The sequence below is a fragment of the Podarcis pityusensis genome, assembly GCF_964106645.2.
Source record: "Podarcis pityusensis genome assembly, chromosome: 9".
In the NCBI taxonomy this organism is placed as follows: Eukaryota; Metazoa; Chordata; class Lepidosauria; order Squamata; family Lacertidae; genus Podarcis; species Podarcis pityusensis.
In genome coordinates this window covers 20,650,289-20,671,245 of record NC_138034.1, presented here as the reverse complement: position 1 = coordinate 20,671,245, position 20,957 = coordinate 20,650,289, and the positions used below count along the sequence as shown (strand labels likewise).

The 20,957-nt window shown below is 42.2% G+C and overlaps 2 long non-coding RNA genes across 17 annotated transcripts in view; one reads left to right on the top strand and one right to left on the bottom strand.

Annotated features, from left to right (window-relative positions):
* Positions 1-12,538, bottom strand: part of LOC308484953 — a 256,925-nt gene extending 244,387 nt beyond the window's left edge. For all 16 annotated transcript variants that reach the window (XR_013990212.1, XR_013990213.1, XR_013990214.1 and 13 more), the window contains exons 1-2: positions 12,423-12,538; positions 10,783-11,059 (exon numbers count right to left, since the gene is read on the bottom strand). This is a non-coding gene — a long non-coding RNA (uncharacterized lncRNA). The remainder of the gene's footprint in view (positions 1-10,782; positions 11,060-12,422) is intronic.
* Positions 12,539-17,515: 4,977 nt separating this feature from the next.
* Positions 17,516-18,565, top strand: LOC308485599. Its single transcript, XR_013990645.1, has 2 exons — positions 17,516-17,562; positions 17,984-18,565. It is a non-coding gene; the product is annotated as an uncharacterized lncRNA (long non-coding RNA).
* The last annotated feature ends 2,392 nt before the right edge of the window (positions 18,566-20,957 follow it).

The following is a 20,957-nucleotide window of genomic DNA, read 5'->3' as shown; positions in this document are numbered from 1 at the left end:
GGTTTTCAGACAGTTTATTGTACTGGATGTGATCCAAGCAATGTCACCATATCCTCCACTCTGATTGTACTTTTCTTTACATTGCTCCTTTCCATGGAGGTCACGTCCCATGCTTAGGGCTTCACCTGAACTGTCATGGCCATCACTAGAAAAACAGAATTGTTTATGGGGCTGCAGCTACTGCGGTAAGTTTTCCTTTCACATCTACTTTGTGTAAAGGCCAGGGTCCAGTCCTACCATTAAGTAAAGTGAGGAAATTGCCTCAGGCAGCAAATGACAGTGGCCAGAGGCAGCAGATTCCAGCCATTTGCCTCTTGGAGGACAGAGTTTCATGTGCCATGTAGTCTCTCCTGAAGCCTATAAACTACCTGCTGCCTTCAGATGCTATCTTGTCACCAGTGCTGAAGTAAAACCTGCCTACCCAGTCAGCTTCTGAATGTGGAATAGGAGCAGGGCACCATCTTGTCCTTTGCCTCAGGAAGAAGGTGTCTTAGACCAGCCCTGGATAGGCTAAATATCCTATTTTATGACATTTAAATTAGAGGAAGCAGCCGGCACATTCTATATCCTCCTCCTGACCTGCTTCCATCTGCCATGAACTCTCTTGCAAAGTTGGAAATATTTCTGGCTTAGAATTTGAGCTGACCTAAGAGATTATTTTACAACAACAATAATAATAATAAACATTTGTGAAGCCTTTCGGCACTCTCGTCTGACTCATCCTCAAATCACTGTTGATCTCTGTGGTTATCCCATGGTACTCTGTCAAATTCCTGGAACAGAATTCTTCTGCAATTCCCTGCAGCTCTCTGAGCTTCAGCTAAAGTGAATTGCTATAAATGACAACATTTTGCCCTTGAATGAGTTTGTGATGAATACTGCTTATCACATGCAGATACTCCCGACGTGAAAATTGCACAGCTCAGGTTAAACTCCAAGGGGATGCTGTAAAGTAGTACCTACTTTTTATCATTATTTTTATAGAAATGTCAGATCCAGCCCTACAAGGCTGAGGCCATGATCCAAAGGACGTTTGGCGTTCAAATGCCAATAATTTCAAGGAAAGACTGAGAACTTAACTCTGGATGTAGTATGGTGGCTCAAATATTGTACTTAGGTTTGGGGAAATCCTCTTTTGATTCCTTTGGCATCTTTGAAGCCCAACAAGCAGCCCTGGGCAACTCAATCTCTCTCAGCCTAACCTACTTAACAGAACGGTTGGGGGGAAAGCAACTAATCAAATGGAAAGGGAATACAATTTACCATTATAAGAAATTAATAATGATCATGTAGGGTTTCCCTGCTCACCCACATATATAAAGAGTATAAATTTAAGGAGAACATAGCAAGACATGGAGCGATTTCTTCCATTAGAACCCAGTGCAAAACTTAGCTGATATTTACCACTGCCTAACAGGGAGGGGCGACGGGGTGAGCTCCCATTGCTCGGTCCCTACTCCTGCCAACCTAGTGGTTCGAAAGCACGTCAAATTGCAAGTAGATAAATAGGTACCACTCCAGCGGGAAGGTAAACGGCGTTTCTGTGTGCTGCTCTGGTTCGCCCGAAGCGGCTTAGTCATGCTGGCCACATGACCCGGAAGCTGTACACCGGCTCCCTCGGCCAATAAAGCGAGATGAGCGCCGCAACCCCAGAGTTGGTCACGACTGGACCTAATGTTCAGGTGTCCCTTTACCTTTAACAGGGAGGGAAGGGAGAGAATTAGGTGAAGTAGGCATTTCAGTGTGAACCTAACTAATCCCAGACAATACATGAAATCAAAACACAGCTATCCTTCAAAATCTGGACTTCTCCAAATTTCCCTATGCATTTCTCCCAAGAAACAATGTGTACAAAATTGTGTATATTAGGAGGAAGCGTGCATTTAATAGGCAAATGAAGTATTTACATACCACCCTCTCTTAAAATATCAGGGCAGTATACAGCAATAAAAAGAGTTAAAAACCATTCAAAGCAGTATAGTTCAATCATTAGAGGGATTAGCTATTCAAGAAGATTGTATGTAACTGCATAGGCCTCTTGGCATAAGAAAAGCTCTTCAAGAGACACCTGGAAAGAGTGTCCCACGACATATGACTGCCAACATATATTGCATATATGAATTCACATTTTAATGAAAATAACATACAAAGGTGCATTACATTAGGGGAAATTGCTTCAAAAATACGTATATTGGCAAAACCGCATTAAATATGTGTACATTAGGATAATAAATGCTCACTAAAATCCTGGCAGTTTTCCCCAATGACTTTTTAATTTTTATTATTGCAAACTGATGTAGAAATGTAGCTAATTGAAGATAGAGGGAATGAAAAATCGAGAGAAACCAAAAAGAACAAATCTCTGCATCCCTTCTCCCAACCTCCCAAAACTGGTTACACACCACTGTGACAAATTCTGAATTGAATTGCAATTTCAGTGTACAGTTTTCGCTGTGTGACAGATTCCGCAGGAGTGCCTGAACCAATGCTCTCATCACACTTTTACTCAGTAGTAAATTGGCCCTTACTAATCATTTTACATGCCACTGATTTAAAGCAGAATTTAAAAGTAAAAGGTAAAGGACCCCTGGATGCTTAAGTCCAGTCAAAGGCGACTATGGGGTTGCGGCGCTCATCTCACTTTTCAGACTGAGGGAGCCAGCGTTTGTCCACAGACAGCTTTCCGGGTCATGTGGCCAGCATGACTAAACCGTTTCTGGCACAACAGAACACCATGACAAGTGCCAGAGTGCACGGAAACGCCGTTTACCTTCCCGTCACAGCAGTACCTATTTATCTACTTGCACTGGTATGCTTTTGAACTGCTAGGTTGGCAGAAGCTGGGACAGAGCAACAGGAGCTCATCTCATCATGGTGATACAAACCACTGACCTTTTGATTGCAAGCCCAAGAGGCTTGGTGGTTTAGGCCACAGCGCCACACACATCCTTTAGTAGAATTTAAGCACATCCTTAACTCTGCAATGGAAATCAATGGGACTTTAAAAAATATATATATTGACATGGCTGAGTCATGCCCATAGTTGTATGCACACATGCTATGTATAGTCTCACTTGAGCCACAAACTGAAATGACCCCATTCAAGTATGGTCTTCAGCCAGGAGCAATGAGATGGTTTACTTCAACTCTTCTAACCTTATTTTGCTGATCTGCTTGAGGTTGACCATCATCTTCTGGCTGGAACAAAACCAGATCCAACCTGTTCTGCGATGTCCCTTAAATTATTCACTGGTCCCACAAATTATCCATGAGTTCTTGGCTGTTTTTTTTTAAGCTGTAAGGCACGATAGCACCTGCCAGCTGCTATCAGAATCCCAGCCTGAGTTACTTGAACACCTTCTCCTTCTAGGAGGTCATTGTGTGACTGCCATGGAAACCATTGTTCAGCGATTAGTTCTGGAGGCGTCCTTGACTTCCTGCTTCAAACTTACCCCCCAGTGGTTGTTCTCGGCCTTATCGCCATTCCCCACAGCTATAACAACAGAATTTTGCCTATTTCCCACAATAAATCTACTTTCCAAATAGTATATGTCTGGATAGAGAAGTTGATTCAGGTACTGACATTTCTACTCGGCCTCAGTAATGTCTGGGCCAATCAGCTCTGGAGGAAAGCTACAGCTCAATGTGGGACACCTGCCTTGCATGCAGAAGGTCTGGGGTTCAATAATAAACATAAATTAATAATAATAATAGTAGTAGTAGTAGTAGTAGTAGTAGTAATTATCCCTGACATCTGGAAATGTCCCTTGCCTGAAACTTTGGAGAGCCACTATGCCACATGAACTAACGATCTGACTCAATATAAATCAAGATAGCTCAGTCGGTAGAGCATGATACACTGAATCTCAGGGTCTGAGATGGCCTGGGACTCGGGCTTGGACTTGGAACCAAAGGGGTCTCAGTCTGCACCGGATCCTTTGCCTCAGGCGGCATCTGAACCAAGTCTAGGGTCTGATTCTGAAGAGCCCCAGTCTGCACAGTCGGCTCAGCTGGGCCAAGTCAGCGGCCTGAGCCTGCCCTGGCTCCAGATGCGGGGATTACCTCGTTGCCTTCAGCTGGGCCATCACTTACAGCTGCTCCACTACCGGTTGGGTTGGGTCAGGTGAGGCTGAGGCGGCCTCTGGGTCTAGTAACCCACTGACATCTCCCGAGTTGCAGAGACTAAGGTCTGAGAGGAGGAGATACCTGAGTACTCTCAGGAGGAGTGCTCACCTTCGGGCGACACAGGGAGGTGAGTCATCGGGGGATCAGGACTGGCCGTTGCCCCAACAAAGATAAAAGGCTGTCGGACCCTGCCCCAGGTTGTGGGAGCAACATTGCTGTTTGCCAGAACCTGCCTGTGATCCTGTGCCTGACCTTGCCTGGTTTTCTGCCTCGTGTCCTGCCTTGGCCCTGCCAGACTGACTCCTCGCGGAATCCCTGGATTCGGGACCAGACCTGGACTGTGCTATCTGGGTTACCCCCGGGCCCAGCACAGGGTTGTGGGTTCAAGCCCCATGTTGGGCAAAAGATTGTTGCATTAGATGACCCTCGTGGTCCCTTCCAACTTTGCATTTCTATGATTCTGTGATTTAAAACCGCTTCCAATGTCCCAGAGTATAATGTTTGTGTGTTGTGCGAATCGGCTCTCCATGGAGACATTCCTGCTGCAATTTTCATGAGCCTAACAGTTCTAAAAAGAGAGGAAGGGTAGAGTCACGGCACTGATCAGTGACATAAACAATGCACTGCCCCCTTGGGTCCCTGTGCTTGGAACTGAATAAGGTATCGCATGAGGGTTATTTTACTGTTTGAACTGGAACTATTCAAAATCAACCAGTGCTGTCGGTACTATAGGTGGAACAAGAGGCAGATGAATCCAGCCCTGACTGTAAGTATCTAACCCCAAATTGTTGCTTCCTTCCGTATTCCTTTTCAAGACAACTAGTATAAAGAGGAGACTTGTGAAGGGAGGGGAGACTCGACACAGAGCACTTCACTGAATTAACTATGTCACAAAGTGAGCGGCGCTGAAAGGAGATAGCTGATTAAGCCTTTGGAGCAGGCTGACATTTTGTGGGGAGAGTGCAGCGTTCCGCGCTTTTTATTATTATTATTATTATTAATGCACACGTAAGTATTCAAAGGAGCCAGAAGAAAAGGGACTAAGCAGTTCTCGTTGATCAACAGATGCCTGTCTTCTTTCTGTCAACAGCTCGCATTCAAGTCAAAAGCAGGCATGATCTAGCCCCCTTTGAAACAGGGGTTTTAGGAGCAGGATTTATAGGAGTGCAGAGTTTCATGAGGAAAAAATACGACTTGAAAGTGCTTTGGGGAGAAATGAAAACCGCTCACCAAATGCAGAGCAAGGCTTCCCCCTAATGGAGAAAGTAGATTTTGCACAAATCTGCTGAGGCTGGATAGCATCTGTTAGATATAAACATATAAAATCTAGGGTTCTCTGTGTTGTCAGAGTTTTGCTGAAGGAATTCATAGGCCTGCTGGGAGATTTAGGTTTGTGCAGTTAGAGTGGATTAAAAATGCTTTGTTGCCCTAATGCAACAAATCCATTTTTGGAAGGAAACATTGGCTGACTGCAGATAGGAAAACGACAAAGAAATGCATGGGAAAGTATGGGGTGGTTATTAAAGGGAAGACATATAAACGTATAAACTCATTGGCATACAATTCATCAGAATGAATATTCAATAATGAACTAATATAATCTAACCTCCATTTAAGCTTTGTACAAGCAAATCAGGATGAATGCTCAATAAATGGATCATCTACGGGAGCCCAAAATTAGATGGACATTTATGTAATGTTAAAGTGTGGCAACAGAAGGGAAATAGATAAATACCAATATCGGCTCAGCAACAGTTCTCTGACAAGTGTGTGAAAAAAAATGTAAGTGAGCCGAGCTTATTTTCAGTAGAGCCAGATAAAATCAAATGCAGAAGTGGGTTTTGAGACACAGAAGAACGGAATTTAGAAAGTTGGTGTTATCTGGTAGAATGAAATTATTACTCAAAATTATACAGGAGATTCCAGAATGCTCAAAGGCATGAAGAAATGGTGTACATTTTTAAAAAACGGAACAAATAAGAGCTATGGAACTTTCTGGTTTTTGGTAGCAATGAACTTTAAGGAGAATTGTTTTAAGATGGTCACTCATTGGCAATTAACTGGTTGGGAAAAGTTAAAGGTTTATGGGGAAGGAGATGGAAAGTTCTAGACATGCAAACCCAGGGAGCCATTTGCAATGCTCCACTGGCATGAGAAATTTCTGTGCACGCAACAGAGCTTTCTCTTCCTGTCGTGTCCCCTTCAGCGCCCCCCCCCCTCAAAATCAGCTCCAAAAGGCTGGGGGAACCCCTGGAGCAGATTTAGGGGGCACACAGGGAGGAGGACAGGAAAAGGAAGTCCCGCTGCACCAGGGGAACTGCATGCCCAGAGCACTGGATACAGCTGAAGGAGTTCTATTCCATATGCAGCAAGAGTTTGGGAAAGTGGTAAAGAACTGGAAAATGATAGTGCAGATTATTAAAGACATTTTGATTTTTGCAATGGATCCAAATTAAAAAGAATTATCAAAATTTCAGTACCTGCAATGCTCATTGTTTTGTGTAGATCTATAATCATTGATCTATTTTTAATTCTCTGTGTGATCTGGGTAGGAAGGTGGGAGGATGTCAAATTTGTATTTTGTAACCATGGCATATCTGTGCTGTTTATTTTTACTTTGTTTTTGATGGGTATTGTTTCCATGCAGGCAAATTTACCATTTACACTAAAAAACAACCACAAATAAAAACAGGAGGGGTTTTTATATTTTTTTTAAATCAAACCTGTAGAGAGATAGGTACTCATTTTATACATTCATGCACTCTCTAGAATTGACTACCCAGAAACCTATAAAAGCAACTGAAAACCATGCAAGACTCAGCAGTTGAAGACACTTGGTATAAGCAGAAATGGTTAAGGTGACAGCATTCTTTATAAAAACCAGCAAAAGTATAACCAGATTTTGAAAAATTGAGATCTTGTCATTAAATATTTGATGGTTATATCAGATTTTGATAGACAGGAAGCGTTTCTGGTGTGGTCAGCTGTAATGTGCAAGAGGTTGGAAGAGACTATTATTATTGGGGTTTTGTTTGAGTCAGGGCTTCCTAGGAGACATTGGCATCAGAGAGAGAAAAGGCTGACATTGGATGTCCTTCTCTGACATCAGAGCTCTGCCTCTGATGTCAGTGGAATATATCCAATCTATCATATAATCCCATAGAACTACACCCTTAGTGTAGCAAATGATGTGTGAAACAGAGAGGAAGATACAATTTATGTTGCGTAACTTTTCTAGAAAACGTTAAATCAAAAGTTACTCTGGTTATTTTCCCAAGCTTACTTTCTGGGGAGCTAGAAGGAGGAAATGGCTTAGACTGGCAGGGAGAGTGCGAGAAAATCAATGGGTTCTTCTCTGTCTCATATTTTTATCAAAGCCAGAGAAGAATTTGGGGGTTCATAAATCACATCTATTCTGTATGAGCCCCACTAGCACCTTCATCCAAGCCTGATAGCCATTCCATGTGAGAGAGATGTGAGTCAGGGACTGAGGAGATTTCACCCCTCCCATTCCAAGAATCTGCTGATGTTCTCTGCTGATTCTCCAGAGAGGAGGGGGGCGGTTTCTGCTCACTACTTATTCCACTCCAGCCTCACATCAAAGAGATAGACAGAAAGAGTGAGTGTTATCTCTGTATAGATAAGGTTGCTGCTAAGAGCAGCTGCAGACACTCAGTGCAGTCCAGCTTCTCCATTTAGCTCTGGATATAGTTTGCATGATAGTTGTAGATAGAATAAAAGTAGTTATTCTACAGAGCTGTTCTCCAAGTGGTTTATGCTCTGCTGTACTCTGCTGTGCAACGACTGTCTTCGGGAGTGAATCTGATGCTCACAACTCTGAGTTGTGAGTCTACAGCACTTTGACCTGTTCCTGTGCAGAAGATGGTCTCTGGAAGTGCTACCCCAGCTCGCCTGGCCCAGTCGGGGCTGAAGTGGATGAGTCCAGTCGGTGGCACTGGCTCAAGGGCGATGCTGACAGGGACCACCTTCCTTTGTTATTTGCTTCTTGTTTTTTTGCTGTGCTGCTGCTAGAAGAGGGGGAAGCAATGCTTAAAGCAGTTCCCCCCACCCTTAAAAGGGTTGAAGCTATTGTTTCTGTAATTACAGTTTTATTGTTTCCATTAGTATTCCTTGATTCTGTTTTGCTTTGGGTTCCAACCTACTTTCCTTCTGTCAAGAAAGGAGAATGCTGGGGCGGGGGGGTTTCTTCTTGGAGATTCATACATATTTTTAAAAATTCCCCATGAGGCAATATGGTCCTCAGGCTGAAAAGTGTATTATTATTATTATTATTATTATTATTATTATTATTATTATTATTTTGCAGGAATGTTGAAGTATCCCTGCATGTTGTTGGTGATGAGGAATCTTCAAAAATAGCTTCTGGTAGCAAAAGAGTCTAGCAGGGATTGTCTGAGGAGTCCTTGATCCCGATTTCCCTCTAATTCCATCTTCATCTACCACAACAGCATCTCTTGGTGCTCTGGAGAGAAGGGACACTGTTGCTGTTTTTACTGGGGCCATTTCTAAAGAGGGATCTTCCCTCTGTTGAGGCCCTAGGTAACCCACTTCAAGATCAATAAGCAATTACCAGGAGCAGGATGTCACCAGTGGGGTACCAACAGCCTGCCTTTCAGCAAGTCGTTTTCAGCAAGAGCAAGGCCAGGACTGGATATTATACGTAACCCGATTTTATAACAACCATCTCTGGGGGAAAGGATTGCTTGGATCCACCTCATTAACTGACTAATGCAGCAGTGGATGTTTTCTTTGTCCTAGATGACAAAAGGTACCACTTTCTAAGGCATGACTTATTGGAATTGTGAGTTACTTCCTTTTGGAATCATTTATTCTGTAGCTGGTTGAGCCGTTTGTTGACTTAGCTAAGGAAGTTTCTTTTGATTACCAAAATAGAACCTAACCATGAACTAAACTGACTCACCGCATCTTGATTTAATTAAAAAAACAACCTATCTAACAGACCTGCTTGCCAGTATAGAAGCTCACCTCTACATTATATTAATGGGGGAAGACTATTTAGTTAGTTGCTATATGTTCAGCTTTCCATTCCTCCATTTGGATCACAAAGCAGCTTACAACACACATATACTTACAATACTTTCCTAACACAGTGTGTTCATAGGAAATCTCTCATTAGGCAAGCATTTGCACAATGGTTTCCATTATGTCTTTTGGGAATATTTCTAATCTGTAATCTCTCTCCCTCCTCCCGCAATGGTGCCTTCCTAAAATGGCTGCAGCCAACCAGCGAAAGAAAGACAAAAGAAAAACTGGTTTGTCCAGTCTCTCTTCCCCTTCCCTCACTCCATGGTTTCTCCTAAAAAGTGGCTGCTGTAGACCAATAAAGCACAAACAAGTAAGGAAGTGGGGAAACACCCGCTATTTGGGTACAGTGGTGCCTCGCAAGACGAAAAGAATCCGTTCCGCGAGTCTCTTCGTCTTGCGGGTTTTTTCGTCTTGCGAAGCAAGCCCATTAGCAGTTTAGCGGATTAGCGCTACAGTATTAGCGGCATAGCGGGCTTAGCGGATCAGCTGATAAGCGGCTTAACGATCAGCTGTTAAGCGACTTAGCGATCAGCTGTTAAGCGGCTTAGCCGATCAGCTGATAAGCGGTTTAGCGGCTTGGGAAAAAGGGGGGGGAGGAAAAAAACCCCGCAGGAACTCGCAAGACATTTTCATCTTGCGAAGCAAGCACATAGGAAATTCGTTTTGCGAAGCACCTCCAAAACGGAAAACCCTTTCGTCTAGCGGGTTTTCTGTCTTGCAAGGCATTCGTCTTGCGGGGCACCACTGTATCTGAATCAGCCATGTGTGTAGCAAGATTTTGGTATAATTATTTGTGTTCGGATAAGTGAATTTTTGCATAGCGAGCAAGTAGATAGCAGGACCTGTGTGTATTCACATTAAAACAGCCATATAAACAACAAAAAAGTAATAGTTAAGCCAGCTACTACAAGCAAATAGGTAAAACATCAACTACAACAACTATACTTCTGTAGCACAGAGAGCATTGCAATTTCATGTGGTTTCATCAAACAACATCCCCCTTCAACAAGGGCACCCCAAGAAGGTGTTAGGGCTTGGACAGGTTGGTATAGGGTGAGGTGCTCCTTCAAGGATTGGGGTACTGTGTAATTTATGGCTTTATGGGGAAGAAGAAGAAGAAGAGGAAGAAGAAGAGGAAGAAGAGGAGGAAGAAGAAGAGGAAGAAGAATAGTAGTAGTTTGGACTAGATATCCCGCCTTTCACTCCCCTTAAGGACTCTCAAAGCGGCTAACAATCTCCTTTCCTTTCCTCCCCCACAACAAACACTCTGTGAAGTGAGTGAGGCTGAGAGACTTCAGAGAAGTATGACTAACCCAAGGTCACCCAGCAGCTACATGCGGAGAAGCGGGGAAGCGAACTCAGTTCACCAGATTACGAGTCCACCACTCTTAACCACTACACCATGCTAGCTCCCCGGTAACATCAACACCTTAAATTGGTCCTCCTCCCTTATGCCTTTGTCTCTTCCCACCAGTGCTTTCTCATGGGTAGTGGCAGCTGAGGGAGCCAAGTTGCTGCTCTGAACTCTCTCACCACAATCCCCATTTTTTTATTTAAAAAAAACATTAGTGTCCTGAACCCCTGACCTACCTGGCAGCAAGTCAACATGTCAAGTCCAAAGGTCAGGAAATGTAGTCCAGGGTCAATCCAAGTAGTCAAGTCTGAAGTCCAACAGTCAGGATACAGTCCAGAGTCAAATCCAAAGCACAGTCTGTAGAGCTCCAGTCTGTAGAGCTCCAGTCAAAATCCCTCAACATGGGCAGTCGAGCAGACTCAGCTCAGCTTCACCTTTGTACTTTGCATGCTGATAGCAGCATCTGGGTTTGATGAGGCATGGGACCCTCAACTGTTCCCAGTTATAAAAGATCTAGAGAGAATTGTCAGAAATGGTACTATTTATTGATAATTCAATATCATTACTGGATTCTGTAGACGTAATTTATCACTGCCAAGCACTACACTTTTGGATCAATAAACAGAAATTGAAAGAGAAGATCATAATTATAAGCTTTATGTATATTGCAGTTTTGGTATGTGTTTGTATAAATAGATGTGATTCCTAGGCACCCTTAATTTAAACTGCTTATTTTAAGATTTTTATAATGAATCATAGAATGTGATACAGATTTGTTCTTATAACTATTTGTCTATAAATCATTGCATTGATGTTGTTCTTGGCTTCCTCCTGCTTTGAATAAAATAAAATAAACCAGAATCCCAGAAAGCAATTGAAAAGGGCAACTTATTGATATTTTGGAAGACAATTTGTGTCTTACATACGCTTAGATAATGCACTGTGGAGGTTGTGACACCACAGAGAATAAACTCAACAGATGATTATATATTACTGAAATTGATCAGCATACCGGTTAAAAATTCTATTTTAAAATGTTATTGAAATGGAGAGTAAATCGTAATTTGAAATTCCCTTACTGGCGATACATTTACAACCAGACTCATAATCCAGAAGAAATAAGTTCAAGTTCTTCCAAGCTAAATTAAAAGATAAAATATAGGCGAAGAGTTCCTGTTAAACTGTAAGCTCTATTAAAGGAGACTGAGTAAAATGGTCAGTTAAAATGGACCAGTTAAAATGGTTAAGGACACACAAGAAATGGAGAAATCACTGACTAAAATCCCTCCTTCATGAACAACGGAATTCCCCAAACAGATATGAACTATTGTATTCCTTAACTTTTTGGACATAAAGAAGAATGAGTGGAATAAGGCTTTTTATTCCAAGCACTAATGGATTAAATCAGTCAGTCAGAAGAAGAAGAAGAAGAGTTTGGATTTGATATCCCGCCTTTCACTCCCTTTAAGGAGTCTCAAAGCGGCTAACATTCTCCTTTCCCTTCCTCCCCCACAACAAACACTCTGTGAGGTGAGTGGGGCTGAGAGACTTCAAAGAAGTGTGACTGGCCCAAGGTCACCCAGCAGCTGCATGTGGAGGAGCGGAGACGCGAACCCGGTTCGCCAGATTAGGAGACTACCGCTCTTAACCACTACACCACACTGGCTCTCAAAAGAGAGAAGAAATTGTACCCTTTCATAAGCAAGCCAAACCAGACTTTGTATAGTTATACTTGTTCGACAATGCAGGAAAGGCAGACCACACAAGTTAAGTTTTCCCCTGATCCTCAGTATAGCTCTACAACTCACTGATCTCAATATCTCAGCCAAAATGTGTAAGAAATAAAATAACCTTAAATAAATAAATTAAAACTTACCTATATAACATGATTTCAATAAATGATCGTGAGACGTTCATAATAAAAACATTCCTTAATCCAGATAATGTAGATCAACAACCAGATCTAGAGAGGTGTTAACTGACCAGTCAGCTAGTGAACTCTGGCCAAGCAGGCTCTCCTGGTTGGTTAAAAACCCTTGATGATGTCATCAACATAAGGTTTGTAACAACAATACAGTGAGGTAGGTAAGCATCATTATGTCACAACTGCTGTTAACTGAGATCTGTAAGGACTCTAGCTGGGCAGAAAAAACATTTCCAGGACTCAGCAAGAGAAAGAGTTGAATGGACTGGTTTATGCTGATAACATAGCCAAGATATATAGATATAGACTTTAGCTGTCTAGCTATTTATAGAACAAGGAATCTCCACAGCTTACAGTAAAATCCTATGCGTGTCTACTCAGCAGTAAGCCCCATTAAGTTCAATGAGATGAACTTAAGCAAAACAATCAAAATATTTAAATTGTAGTTGAGATCAGTGCAGAACCTGCAGCATTCAGGAAGATCAAAGTCATGAAGCAGTATCTTTAAATAGCCTGCTTAAAATAAAATAAAAAATATGATTAGTAATGGGACCAAAGAATCTTCTTTAGGCAGGGTGATCAAGTGGTGCCACCTCTGAAACGGCCCTGCCCTTCATGAACACTTTCTGTACTTCAGATGGCAGGGGCACACAGTTGTTGTTGTTTAGTCGTTTAGTCATGTCCGACTCTTCATGACCCCATGGAACAGAGCACGCCAGGCACTCCTGTCTTTCACTGCCTCCTGCAGTTTGATCAAACTCATGCTGGTAGCTTCAAGAACACTGTCCAGCCATCTTGTCCTCTGTCGTCCCCTTCTCCTTGTGCCCTCAATCTTTCCCAACATCAGGGTCTTTTCCAGGGAGTCTTCTCTTCTCAGGATGTGGCCAAAGTATTGTAGCCTCAGCTTCAGGATCTGTCCTTCCAGTGAACACTCAGGGCTGATTTCCTTAAGAATGGATCGGTTTGATCTTCTTGCAGTCCATGGGACTCTCAAGAGTCTCCTCCAGCACCATAATTCAAAAGCATCAATTCTTCGGTGATCAGCCTTCTTAGGGTCTCAATGGAAGATCTAAAGGCCAAGCAGAGCCACAAGTATGGAAGTTACTGTATTCTAAATATTCCCTCAGGACAGTTAGGGTTTTAAAGAATAAAAATAGTGCTTTACTTGAACCCAGAAATGTATCTGAAGCCACAGCAGATGATACAGTATCAGAGTTAAATGCCCTGAATGGTGAACATGAGAAAGCATTATAAAAATTTATTATCTTCAAAGGCAGCCCCACATAAGATTATACTATAGTACAGTGGTACCCCAGGTTAAGAACTTAATTTGTTCTGAAGGTCAGTTCTTAACCTGAAACTGTTCTTAACCTGAAGCACCACTTTAGCTAATGGGGCCTCCTGCTGCCACTGTGCTGCCACTGCACGATTTCTGTTCTCACCCTGAAGCAAAGTTCTTAACCTGAGGTAATATTTCTGGGTTAGCGGAGTCTGTAACATGAAGTGCCTGTAACCTGAAGTGTATGTAACCCGAGGTACCACTGTAATTCATTCTTTACCACCTTATGCCTTCTAATTTTTTGGACTACAGCTCCCATCAGTCCCAGCCAGTACAACCAAATGGTCAGGGGTTGCGGGAGATGTACAGTGGTACCTCAGGTTAAGAACTTAATTCGTCCTGGAGGTCCATTCTTAACCTGAAACTGTTCTTAACCTGAAGCACCACTTTAGCTAATGGGGCCTCCCGGTGCCGCCGCATGATTTCTGTTCTCATCCTGAAGTAAAGTTCTTAACCCAAGGTACTATTTCTGGGTTAGCGGAGTCTGTAACCTGAAGCGTGTGTAACCTGAGGTACCACTGTAGTCTAAAACATCCGGAGGGCATGACGTTGAGGAAGGTTACTGTAATCCAATCTAGAAATGACCAAGACCTGTGGCCTGATCTAGCTTCTCAAGAAAAGAACACTGCTGGTGCACTGGCCCAAACTACTGAAAGACAATCCCAGCCACTGCTGCTAGCTGACTGTCCAGGATGAGGGTTGGGCCTACAAGTACTCTCAAACGTTGAGCTTCATATGCGAAATAGGCGGAATACTGAAACCTAGCTTACCAGAATCTCCAACCAACAGTAGTTCTGTCTGGTCTGAATTAACCTTTGGTGAGTTCACCCTCATCAGAATTCTGGTCTTGGACTTCCAATGCCTCCCTGGCACTTGAAGACAGAAATAGTTAGACACTAACCCAAATACACGGCTTTCTCAGTGCACTCATGTGGATGTCAAGAAGCAAAATGGATCCTTGTGGAACTCCATAATCCAAAAGTCCTGGAGTGGAACAGCAGCCTCCTCACACCACATTCTAAGATCAACATATCAGGAAAGACCAAACCACTGTAAACATCATTTCCCCCTGCTATTCCTATTCCAGGCAGGTGATCCAGAAGAATACCAGGATCAATGGTATCAAAAGCCACTGAGAGATCTCAAGGATCAACAGTATCACAGGCTGGCCAAGGCAGGTTTGCTTCCAAAAAATGTTTGGAAGCCAGACTGGATTGGATCTAACTAATCAGTTTCATCAAAGAATACCTAGAGTTGGATCTCTAGCATATACTCAAAGAGCTTGCCTATATAGGCAGTTTTAATAACCACCACTCTGTTTAAAATATGTTATGTAGGCAAGCTTTTTGAGTGGAGTCAATTTATGTAGGAAAAAATCAGGTTACGTAGTTTCTAGATGTGGGTTTTGGAGTCGTTTAGCTATTCTGGCATTATATACTATTTTTCCAATGGGTGATATTTTATGGGAGGGGCACAGGAATCAGAATATAAAGTCTTTGGTGTAAGCTTTGGATTGATTTAGCAAAGATGGTATTACATACTATTTGTTTATTGTTTCGTTTCGCCCTCTAGTTAGGAGATTTAAAGGCTGGTGGCTTAGAAATAATAATAATAATAATAATAATAATAATAATAATAATAATTTATTATTTATACCCCGCCCATCTGGCTGGGCTTCCCCAGCCACTCTGGGCGGCTTCCAAAAGAATATTAAAATACTATAATACATTAAACATTAAAAGCTTCCCGAAACAGGGCTGCCTTCAGATGTCTTCTAAAAGCCTGGTAGTTGTTGTTCTCTTTGACATCTGGTGGGAGGGTGTTCCACAGGGAAGGCGCCACTACCGAGAAGGCCCTCTGCCTGGTTCCCTGTAATTTGGCTTCTCGCAGTGAGGGAACCGCCAGAAGGCCCTCGGTGCTGGACCTCAGTGTCCGGGTAGAACGATGGGGGTGGAGACGCTCCTTCAGATAGAAACCATCTTTCCAACCTTATGGAAAACCCATGTCAGCACAATCACCAGTCATGCTTCATTGCAACATGAGGACATCACACATGTACATTTGGCATCAACTGCCAATTCATGATCATTTACTATAATTTCTTTCATTGTTTGTATGCCGTGTCTCCATGTAAATTTGCTCAAAGCAGCTCGCAACACAACAACAACAAATGTAAATATATCCATGCAATATAACAGTAACAATCAAATCATTTCAAAACATAATGGGGCAAACCAACAAATAGCAATTCAACATGATAAGGCAATATTATGAGCCAAGACTGGATAGCTGGCTAGTTCCCAGTTACAGAATTGTCTTTGAGAATATTGTGTAGATGATTCAGTACGAAAGAACGTTTTCACTTACCCAATGAATTGTTTTATATGTAATCTAATGGGTACAGAACATTTGTTAGGAAAGCAAGCCAGAGTAATATATGTTAGTCCTTTCCTTATCTCTGTCCCTGGACAACCTCATGTTCTGAAAATATTGTAAATGGAAAAGAAAAGAAAAACTTCCTGCCCGTTATGGGAAAGATAGTCACTTATGTTAAGCACACATTTCCAGGTCTTTTTGATACCTTGCGTAGAATTTTATTTAATGTGCCGGTCCACATTTTAGTCAGTAGGGGGAACTGCCTCCTCATTGTGAAAACATTTCACTTCCCACTTTATTTAGCTTAAAATTTGGTGTTTGACTTCTGCTGTGACTCGGCTCAAAGGTCAAGGCCGAGGAGATATCAGGAGAAATGTTCTCTCGCTTGCAGGATCTCAAAATTCCCTTGTCACCGAAGAGTGAATGTTTTGTCCCAGGGAGAAGAAAAATGTTAATCCTCTCCCCTTATCTCTCCCCCATCTCCACATTGGTTTGCAAAAGCTTTTGAATGTTTTCAACAAGAGGGAGAAAAAGATTTGGCTGAAGAAAACAGGATTCTCTCTGCCGCCAACCCCCGGCACAGGACATTAAATGGCCTGTCTTGCAATAATAGACTATTCCCCCTTCTTCATCCCTAGGCTTGCATTGTTGCATATGTCTGCGGATCGCCACTGCAGGTCTTGAGGGAGCTATTGTTCATTGTAAAGAAATATAAAAGAATGTCATTATAAGTTCGAATTTCTACAGTGCCTTTTGCTAGGTTATATATATATATATATATATATATATATATATATATAGTCGCATAAGGGCCCTGTGGGAAAAGAAACATCGATAGTTTGTCTGTACTGCAGACAGAAGAAATGGCTTGACACTGAAAAGGTCTGTGGTGGGAGGGGGCAGAAATACCTTGACCTACCAGAAGGCAAAACAAAAGCATCAGTTGAGGCCTTTTCTTTCAAAGCCCTGATAAATGTGAGGTCCTATTACCTGCTATAATCATTGTTTTGTTGTGAGTGAAGCCTTCCCTACATTCCTAATTTGTCTCAGGGACAGAAAAAAAACAGGCAAGAAAAGGAAAATCCGCTGGAGCCAGTTCAAAAGAACAAGGAGGCGCACCCTGACAGACAAAGGCTACCTGGGCAAAAAGTAGCCTCCAAAACTTTCTTCCCTTTGCTGATGATGATGATAATGTGGTACCTTCAGTGTGTGTCCTTAAGAAGTTACTCTGGCAACCGCACATTATTTCCATCTGGTGACTTCACAACACATGTGTGTGTGTGTGTGTGTGAGAGAGAGAGAGAGAGAGAGAGAGAGAGAGAGAGAGAGAGGTATATACATGCATTGACTCACTCATATCCCTGTAAAAGATTCAAGGTAGTAGTTTATTCTTCCATGAACATCAAATGACCTCATAGCCCTCAACTGCCCTGATTAAATCGGTACATCCCATTTGTGGGTGCTGTGCTCTTAAGCATGGTGCCCAAAAACTTGCAAGGTTGTGCCATTGTGCAAGATCACAGAGCCCCAAAGCGCACCTTAATCAATTCAGAATTCATACAGTAATCATGTCCTTAAAAGATGCTTGTTAACTGGAGAAACTATGTACTGAATTCTTGGAGAAACCTGGGACTCAGCTATGTAGCTGCAAATAAAATGTTTTAAATGTGTTGTAAAGTACAATATACAAATGCAACACTAGATGGCAACAGTGAGCTATGTCAAATTCAATGCATTTTTCAAAACTTTTTTTTTTAAAAAACAAACATTTTCACAGCCTTTTTTTATATGTATATAGATTCCACCCTGGTGTTTGTTCTGTGGTACAAGGCCAATGAGATGCCCAGTGAGTGTTTGGAAGCATTCTTCAAACTCAAAATCCCCTTGGGGATCATACTAGCAAGAATATTGGCACTGAAGGTGTCATTCTGATTGACTGACAGTGCTTTCAGTAACGGATTGGTGGTGGTTTTGGCCTGTGAACTATGGAGCGAAGAAATTACCTTACGCGGAGAGATCCATCTGAACAATTTACTACTCTACCAAGTGAGTGATTCTTTCCAGAGGATGGAAAGAGTGATTTAAAGACACTCAGAAATTTATTGGGTGTGATAGAAGTGAAGAACAGCTGCAAGGAGGGATGACTTCTTTGAGTAACTAAAATCTTTTGGTGGGAAGATGCACTCCATCACTCTGCTCTACAAAAAAGTCATGCTGCACTTCTCTTGTAGGGATATAATAGATGATCGTTATAAAGTACTAATATACTGGGTAATGATACATACAGTTATTATTTTCTTCATTATCAATAATCTCCTGCAGTGGATCTGAATAAGACAGTATCATTCTTCAATTAATAAATTGGACTCTTACGTTTGCATGTGGTGTGAGAAGTATGTTTCTGAATCCTGCACAACCCCTGGGTACAGTGTGCCATCGGCTATAATGACATACAATAGTCCCACACTGTAATGTTAATGCCAGAATCAACCCCTCAGTTTGGACAGGTAGCTGACTGTGGTGTCTTTATTCTTTTAGGAGGGATTCAAGGGGTCTTACCAGGAAAATATTAGAACACATTTCAATCTGGACAAGCCAGATTGAATTGCGTATTGTCTTAAGAAACTCACACGAGTTTGCAACTAGTTTTCTGCTGTGTAAAGGGGAATGCACTCTGCTAAGTAAAGGAAGTTGCTAGCGCAAGTTAGGTAGGATATTAATAAACAATATATCCTCTCCTGCCACCTTGAACATTCCCACAAGAAGAAGTCCCAGCAAAGAAAGAATGAATACAAAAACTTGTGGAATGTGCAGAAATGGCAAAACTTACCGGAAGAATAAGAAATCAAGATAACAAACTTTTCATAAAAGAATGGAAATGGTTTGTTGAATATTTACAGATAAATAGTAAACAGATAAAAACATCGGCAGGATTATTGTAAAAACATGCAGTTTCATAAGAGTATATATTTAAAGAAGACGAATAAATAAGCAAATTAAGTTAATTTGGATATGCAGAAGATATTAAAAATAAATTTAAGGAACCTCAGAAAGAGGGGGAAGTGAGTCACGTTTTGAAATGTCAAAATGATTGTAAAATCAGTGAAATGTATAAATCTGAAAAATATAAACATTTTTTTAAAAAACCAATAATTTGCAATCAGAAGAATAGGGTGGGTCCTGAAATATCTCTCACAGGTGTTAATAAAACAGGGTAGAGAGACGTGTCTTCAGCATATGATGAAAGCTATATAATGATGGACCTCTGTGGGCATAGGTGCCTTCTCACGCCAAAGATTGTGGGTGCCTGCAACAAAGAGTTTCAAAATTGACTTTGTAGGGGCCCAGCCCCACAAATATATTATTGTGGGTGCCAAAGCACCCCCTGGCCCCTGGAATTTGCTCCAGTGTCTGTGGGGAGGGGATTCCCCAGCATAGGGGCTGCCACAGAGAACACCTTCTTCTGGGTCCATCTCCATCCCCCAAACCTCCCAAGGCAGCAGAACCTCTAAGAGGAGCCTCTAGTGGACCCAAGTCATTTCTACAAAGGTAAGGAGCCCTTCCGTTCATGGAAGAGGAAAGCTGGATCCCAGCCAAAGGTTTTTACGCGTGACCAGTTTTTTTAGATGGGTTTTCTGTGTGAGCTAACGCAAGCAAATACCAATACTAGAGTGTATATGAAGTAGAGTTTTAATGCTAACTTTTTGGCCAGGTATCCTGGAGGTTGTGAAGAAGTTCCTGGTTTTGAAGAGGAACATGCCTATCAACAAGGCTTGCTGTGGTAGCCAAATAATAATAACAACAACAATACAGATAGATCTATCTACAATCCTTTTTCTAAAATGCCATTTTCCCCCCTTCCCTTTCATTTTCACTGAAGCTTTGAAGTAAATATGAAGGGAGCCAGACCTAAGCAAATTACGTGAAGACTGAAACATTTTTGACATCTCGAGGCAGAGGTTTCTTTTTACCCCTTTTCGGTGCTCGGGCTTTGTTTCATCTCAAGTACATGAGTGACAAAAGTGATGAAGGAAGATTGGACAGCTGGCCTGAGCTTCCTTGTGGAAGATGTAGACAGAAGCATCATGCTGCTTGCCTCCTTTTCGGAGCCCCACACAGCCTGTTTGAAGAATACCTTTAACTGCTTTCTTGCTGGAGAAGAAAGCAGAGGAGGATCAAGGAGGATACAGTGTCACCTCCATTCTTTTCATAGGCTCCTACTGTTGAGCAATAGGCTCAATGGAATGGGTGAAATTTCAAACCCATTTGCAACTGGGCTTCAGCAGGGCTCCAGGGGACTGCAGGAGATTTTTGCAGACACCGCCCTTCAATATGGGCTTCCTTTATATGTCTGCTAAAGGGTGGGGGAGGAAGAAAACAAGTGAAAAGGACCCTGCAAGAGAAAAATGAAGTGGTTTCCTTTCAATTCAGGAAAGTTATTTGCCATGCTAATTTACATGATGAACTTACTAGAAGTTAGAACACCTGAACACACAAAATCCTTGTTGTTGTTTGGTTGTTTGGTCATGTCCGACTCTTCGTGACCCCATGGACCAGAGCACGCCAGGCACTCCTGTCTTCCACTGCCTCCCGCAGTTTGGTCAAACTCATGCTGGTAGCTTTGAGAACACTGTCCAACCATCTCGTCCTCTGTCGTCCCCTTCTCCTTGTGCCCTCAATCTTTCCAAGCATCAGGGTTTTTTCCAGGGAGTCTTCTCTTCTCATAAGGTGGCCAAAGTATTGGAGCCTCAGCTTCAGGATCTGTCCTTCCA